The following is a 7,454-nucleotide window of genomic DNA, read 5'->3' as shown; positions in this document are numbered from 1 at the left end:
GGTAAAAGTCATTTTTAAAAGAGCACATCAATTAGACTTATTTTGGCTGCCATATTGAATGTGAAATACATTATTTGCCCAAAGAAAAACAGAAGCAGCGTTGTGTGTCAGCTTCTTTTGTCAAACTGTAGCAGAATCACGTCTAGAAACAGAGGAGAGAAAATAAGAGAGGACTATTCTTGTGCCAAATGAAATAGCTTTGCATTTTGTGCCAAATTAAATAGCTTGAATCTTTGGTTGAAGACACTGTCCCATAATTACAACGAGAGGATCAGCTTATAGAGAGACAAAGTTAAAATAAGGAGGATCCTTTCACTTCTGGATCTTGTATGACTCCCATAGAATGTTTGACGGTTTTATCTGCCTGCGTGTGTGTGTTAGTGTGTACGGGTTGAGCTCTTGTAGTTTCCCCAGAGCTATTATCTATGAATGAATCGCGACTTTTTTATTCGTGGGGTGTGCCACCTGCCGGTGCGTCACGGCCTCTCCCACCAATCTCCGTGCGTCCTCGGAGATCCCTCTGTGCTCCTCGCGCTGCCGTGTAATCTACGGCTTGGTGGACGGTAGAGGGTGGCGATCCTCGTTAGCCGTGTACCGTTAGCGCTTCAGATGTGACTACATTGGGCTGCAGTGCTGCCGCTGTGCCAAACATGGATGCGTGACAAGTTTGACTGGATTGCCATTTTTCCATCCACTTGCGCTGCTCGTGACCCGCGCATCAGTGAATGTTTATAAGGTAGGTGGAAATAAGAGACGAGAAGTTTTAGAAATATTTGGTCAAAGCAAAGTATTTGGTCTCCCACTCCCGGAGCCGATCTGCAGCTGTTTTTATTGTGCCACGTTTTTCGCTGCAAAACGCTGCATTTTGAACTTGCAGACTGCTCAGAATGACACCGGTCACATGTACGTATCTCCACAGCGCATACTATATCCAGGATAGTGCTGGGAGCTCGTATTAGATGTGCTTTTTGTTTTAATGCAAGTTTGGCAAACAAGTGCTGCTGCTGTTCCTTCGCTCCCCGGCTCAGCATCCCTGCCCAGCCCTCTGCGCTCTGCACTCTTCAGATGCCTCTCCTCCATAAAGACTCTGGCTGCTCAAGCAAATACGCTCTTATAAAGTTAATTAACAACACGGAAACAGATTTGTTTTCACATCTATGATTCCGCATAAAGTGAAAGCAAATGATAAAGAAGGAAATCGTTGTCGTCTAAACGACTAGGCTTTAATGCGCATTCTCCCTCTTGAGGCACATTTGTTGTAATAAGGGTGATCAGATGTAAAGAATTTGTTACTGCGTGGCTTTGGGCAGAGGAGAAAATTAATTGTGTCCTTACATGGCATGTGGAAGGCTTTCATGAATTGGGGTGACTGTTTATTTATGATGTCCAAAAATGGCAATGTGAAGGAATGTTCCCTCTCAGTGACCTGGGGGTACTTTGACATTGTGCTGGGTAATGAGTAAGAGCAGAGGGAATGGCATCTGTGCCATGGTGCAAATATTTTCCTTTTAGTCCACGGCTGCAGTTATTCATCCCACAAGCCAGAGTGTGAGTTTGACAATACAGTAGCCGCATATGAATCACAAACTATTCCACCGTGGCTGCGAACCTCGATAGTTTAACATTTTAATATGTTGCATATATCAACACAACCAGCATGTTTTTATATCAATATATCAACACAGCCATTGTTAGGGAACAGTGCAGTCAAGTTCTGTGTCACGGTGCACGCACTGTCTGTTACTAGTCTGTTCAAGGTGGAGCAGGAATGTGTTTAGATGATTGTGACTTTCCATTGCCTGCTGTGGGGAGAGACGCAGTGGAAGACAATCAGAAAAAAGACTCATGAAGGAGAAGATGAGAGAGAAAGGTGAGCAGCAATAGAGCTTTTGTGGCTTGATGTATTGTTTGAGCCTCTGTTAATATTGGTTGACCAATATTTTTTCAGCCCTTCCCTTCTTGATAGATGGTTTTGTTGTGCACGGTGCTACTACCGTATTGATCATCGTTATGACTTTCCCAAATGGACTGGGGGAGGAGGATGGTACATTGATAGTGCTGGTGCTGGTGACAGAGTTGTAGAGGGCTCCAAGTAGGATGAAAATGTCTTTGCTTTTACCTTCTGCTGTACCTGTTGTGTGTGGGTGCTGCGTTGGCAGATAATGATGCTTTTGGTTTATTAGTCCCAAGCTCGTGAATATGTACTGATGCTGCTGAAATAATAATGCACAATGTTGTTGAGAGGTGTAGGGGTAAACCTACCATTTGTAAGCCACTGCTGAGAGTGTGGGGGTATTATTCTACCATACTTCAGTTTATTGGAACTTCTAAATTAGGTTTTTTCTTTACTATTCAATTCAATCATTAAGGGAATACTGTAGTTTGACATTTTGGGGAACAGGCTCATTGCTTTCTTGGTGAGAGTTAGATGAAAAGATCAATACCAGTCTCATGTCTGTGTGATAAATATGAAGCCAGCAACTGATCTACTAATTCTGGAAGCAGAGGGAAACAGCTTGTCTGGCTCTGTCCAAAAACAACCAAAGCAGTGTTGAACATGTTTGTTTAATAGGTACGGAAACTGGCGTGAAAACCTCACAGTGACAAGAAGACTCCAGGAAGTCAGTGCTCCCAGTCCACAGAGCCCCATGTAAACCCCATGTAACTATTTGTTATCCTCTTAGGTTTCTGTATGAAGTAAACAAATGGGATACAGATAAATTAGTGAGCTTTGGAGGTGCTTTTAGGCAGATTTCTTTTACCTTTGGGCAGAGCCAGGCTAGCTGTTTCCCTGCCTGACTATGTTCTCATCCAGTTCTCAGTAAGAAAGGGAATAAAGCATATTTTCCCCAAGATGTCATACTGTCCCTTTAAAACAATATGATTATGGTGCATGTCAGCTGTCAGCCCTTCACCAAATAATTTTCAGTTTTTAATGGGAGTGTGACAGATGTCTCAGACAAAGACAGACACACACAGTGGTGTGTAATAATTTATAAAAGGCAGGTTGAATAAAAATACAATTACAAAAAAACACCTCACAAGAATGAAGAAAAATAGAAATAGAGAGTTTCAGCTGCTGTTTGATCCAGACAAAGGCATCAAACAATTTTAACCCTCAGGCCACAGCATACACTGACTGGCACCACCAGGCTACTTTTAGAGCTGGCAATAGGAGACAGTGATGGGTATTTTACGGGAGTCAGCTGGCCAAACAGACGGGCTAACTCCCCCATTGGGTTTCATTAGAGCTCGTCTTGATGTTAAAGCCTGTTTAATCCACTTTCACAGCCATGCAGACCACAGCAGAGCAAAGCACAATGTCTATCTTTAGACAGCACATGGGCAGAAACTTTTCCATCTCACTTCAATTATTAAAACAATAACACAAATTCCCTGTAGCTGGCCTTTAAATGTCTCTGTCCAGTCAGGAGCAAACTTTGTGTGCCGCTGATACCCTCCAGAACTGATGGGAAAGGTGATTTCAGCATCCGATAGAAGGCTGTCAATCAGTGTCTGCTCAATTAACTCGTCGATAAACAGCTGTGTTTATGCAGCCCTGCTCTCCTTCTCCAGTAAGTACACCGGCTGCCTAAGGTCGCAATTACAGTAAAGCCTTATGAGGCGAGGGCTTTGCCTCTTTGTCTTTGTCTCCGCTCTCTGGGCAGCCGCTGTTGTTGCCCTGTGTTCGTAGTGCCTGCTTAGCTTCAGAGACACAGTGCTGGGAAGACACAAGCAGACTTCAGTGGCCTAATAAGCAGCTTGACATCTAAGCGTTCTAAGCACAAATATATCATTTATGGCCATCAATTTAGATTCAATACACGATAAGGGCTTTAATCATAATTATATTGCCACCTGATGCAAATAACATGTTATTGACTTTTCAGGGGGGGTTTTTTTTGTCTTCTCGTGGTTATATTACTTGCAATAATAGTGCACTGCGGAAGCAACGGCGGCTTTTATAGCTAACATAACACGTGTTAAACTGACAGCCATCACTCAATGACCTTTACTAGTTGATATAAGATTGGCTGGAGCTGCCCCTTATTGGTGGCAATAAGGTGCTCACTTCAGGGCTGTTAACGGCACCACTCCATGTTTACCTTAGGATATTGAGTATGTTCAGCACACAGCAATCCATGCACACGTGCACACACAAGTCAAGATAATGCAGGTGAGTTATAGTTCAAAGGTCAAGCAGTTGGCCAGGAAAGGAAGGAAGGGACGTTTATAGAGGCAGAGTGAAGGTCAGCAATATTATGTACAGAGGGGTCACGTAGGTCTTTTAGCTAGATAAACTCTCTGGGGGGTGCACATTTGAGTCTGTCAGCTGTGACTGTAAATGTTGCAACAGTAAACAGCCCATGGTGCACCAGTGATCTTTGTTCAGAGTTTTTTTTTTCTTTTCTGCCATTTCTTAACGCTTTCCGTGGTCCTGTACATCATTTTTCTTTCTTCTGTCAAAATTTTTAGTCGCCCTTTCTTTTTCACTCCCTCTGTCATGTGTCACTGTCTCTCTCTCTCTCTCTCTCTCTCTTCCTCTTCCTCTTCCTTCCAGTCTGTCTCACTCTCTTTACTTCTGCTCTCTTGACAAAGTAAACCTCACTTGAGGGAATTCAGATTCATGTCTAATATATGACTGCTCTTTTATGCCTGCTCTCTGTCTGTTCTTAGCACATAAATCAATAGCAAGTTGCCCTCCATCATTTTTGGTGGAGGTCCAGGGGGATGGATTCAAGGTGAGAGAGAACTGTACTGCACATATAGAGGGTGAGAAAAAAGAGATAGGGAACATGAGAACAGAGGATGATAGAGCTCTAGTGAGTCAAAAACCAAACTACAAGACAGTGAATCTGCACCAGCTCCAGCTTAAGTGTTGGAGAATAGGGACTGGTGTTAACACACAGAAAGGGGGAAATTATGATGTTTGACTTTGCCTGGACCAGCCTCACCCTCTCAGTATGCAGCCTTATGTTCCCATTAATGTTGCAGCCATTGATGTCTTGTTTATTATTCTGAGTTAATGTAATTTCACACACAGTATTGATTACATCATAGATTGCTCTGTAAATTAAACTCTACTATACCGTATGCTTTCTTTTTCTCACTGTAGCACACTGAGCTATCAAAAACTATACACAGTAGCTCTGGAGCATTGAAGTATTAAGTAAAACTAACAAAGAGCGAGCTTTTCATAAACATTTTGAGGTAATGTGAGCTGAGTGTTTAGTGCTTTTGATAAACTCTGTGGTTGACTCTCTACTTAGATTTTATGTAGGGACTGGTAGCTCTAAGTTTCAAGTGTTAATAAGATAGCAATTACCCTTTGTTGACACGTGTATTGGCCTCAGTCTCATAGCACTCTATAGCTAATTATCCTGAAAATAGCCAGTACGAAGATCAAGTTTAGAGAGCAGTGACTAGACTGTAAATACATGAACTGCTACTGTGGATGAAGGGAAACTGAAAGAAGCAAAAAAGAAAGAGAGGAACAACCATAAAAAAGTTCAGTCACCAGGGAAAAAAGAGGACAAGTTACTTTTTGAAGCATTTTTAAAACTGAGGTAAAAAATGATGTACTGCCACAGTGCATCGTTTCCTTTCTAAATAATAAGAGCACTGATATTTTAAGAAGAGGCATTTCCTTTGAATGTTATTGATTCTTGTTTTCCACATCACTGAATTCTGAAATTCTGTCCTGACAAAGCGGCATCATTTTTTATTTTGATGAAAAGATATGTTATCCAGAGTAGAGGCATTTATGTTCAACCAAATAAATGCTGAGAATAAAGTGAGATGCCTTCACTCATTAAATGTGTTGTCTGACACACACAAGGAGGCTATTTGTCAACATTAAGGCAACAGTATAGACTATGCAATTTGCAGTTATGGGTTATGATGGCAAAGTGACGATGGGGTCTATCAGCGGGATATCTGATTGAATTTTTCAAACTCAAGGAATTCAATGAATGCCACCTACCGTGTCACGCTGTATGCACTGAATAATGGCATGGTGGGGTTAAAGCAATGCTATTATACATAAAGATGAGTAGAGAGATCACAGGAGAGGCAGAAAGAAAAAAAAGCATCTGCATAGATAACAGATAATTCAGAATTCATAATAATAATTTCCAATGACAGATGCTGGTGTAGACAAATGAACATCTGTTGTTAGATCAAGTAGAAATGCTTCTTTAACCCTTTGTTTAGAAGATCCAATAAGCATACACTTTGATTACATTATTATCTAGGATACTCGGGCGTATATATTTCTAGTATCAGGGTTGGATACTTTTTCATTATCAGTGTGAGCTGATGGCTGATGAATCAAATTTTACTAATGTCACTACAAGAAACCCCTAATTTAAAACTAAATTGAAAGTGTTTGAAGTCTAATCACGCAAACGTAAAGTAAAGATTAGATGCTGCTGTGTGATTAGGTTCCTGTCATAATGAATTTGACAGAATTTATCAGTAAGTTCTTTTTAGGATTCTGCCATGAAATGTTTTGCACATTACAACAGAAAAAAAATGACCCCCCCCCAGTTGTTTGTTTCTGCCTGACTCCCTCTGCCTTTTGTAATAGAGCTCATCAAGCACATCTCAAGTGAGTCAAATTGTCTGTCAAGTGCTCAGTTTTAACACATAGCTTGACTAAACCACTTTTATTTTTCTCTTTGTGATTCTCCATCTCCAAATCATGTCAGAGGTTGGACTGAGGTGAAGAACTTTCTAACATACTCTAAATGATTTATCTTTATATGCTTTATGCTTTCCATTATTTTTGTTTGTTGTTTTCCACTGGAGGAAATAGAAGACCATGTTGTGAGGACTAGGTGAACCATATCAGATAGCCTGAAGTTTTTCAACATAGGTAGGCAGAAGTGACAGACATAGACAGTATAGTCAGGTAAGGACACCATCACATAGATTTGACCTTGGACATTTTAGGACGTTTAAGCAGTGTTTCTGCTGCTCAACCTTGTTGTTCTTCTTGTTAATGGGCCTGTGTAATAAAGAGTAAAGTATAGGCCCTTTTGTGCCACATTTTTCTTCAACACCTATTGCACAGTTAAAACAGTGTGAGTGATCTTTTTCCATATCAGAACTAACAAAAACTACTTGTGGAACAGCACATGGCACAGGAGAGACTGAATGGGCTGGCCATTACGTGTACCGAGAGGATCATAGCTCTGGATGTAGATAAAGGACACCGTTGAGGATTTTGCACACTGCCAGGCTCATGGGATGCAGTTTTAAAAAGGTGAGCGAGTGCTTGTTCAAGGGGATTTGGAGTTGCTGATTGGCCGCTGTGCCAACCTGTTAGAGCTAATATCTATGCTGAGTTGCAGCCAGCTGTGTTTTTGATAAGATTTGGGCAGAGATGCTGTGCAAAATGTGCAGCATTTCTATAAGCTTAGTCTAGAGTATGTGCTGTGGTTTCTGCACCT

At 41.3% G+C, this 7,454-nt stretch overlaps 1 protein-coding gene across 2 annotated transcripts in view; it reads left to right on the top strand.

The window, feature by feature from the left end:
- Nucleotides 1–556: 556 nt before the first annotated feature.
- The window catches only part of chrm3a (cholinergic receptor, muscarinic 3a), a 75,271-nt gene continuing 68,373 nt past the window's right edge, over nt 557–7,454 (top strand). For both annotated transcript variants that reach the window (XM_018696990.2, XM_018696989.2), the window contains exon 1: nt 557–736. The gene's annotated coding sequence lies outside the window, so the exon portion shown is untranslated. The remainder of the gene's footprint in view (nt 737–7,454) is intronic.

This window comes from Lates calcarifer, linkage group LG16_LG22, assembly GCF_001640805.2.
Source record: "Lates calcarifer isolate ASB-BC8 linkage group LG16_LG22, TLL_Latcal_v3, whole genome shotgun sequence".
Taxonomy (NCBI): Eukaryota; Metazoa; Chordata; class Actinopteri; family Centropomidae; genus Lates; species Lates calcarifer.
Note: the sequence above shows the minus strand (reverse complement) of the source record. Positions and strands in the feature narration are given on the sequence as shown.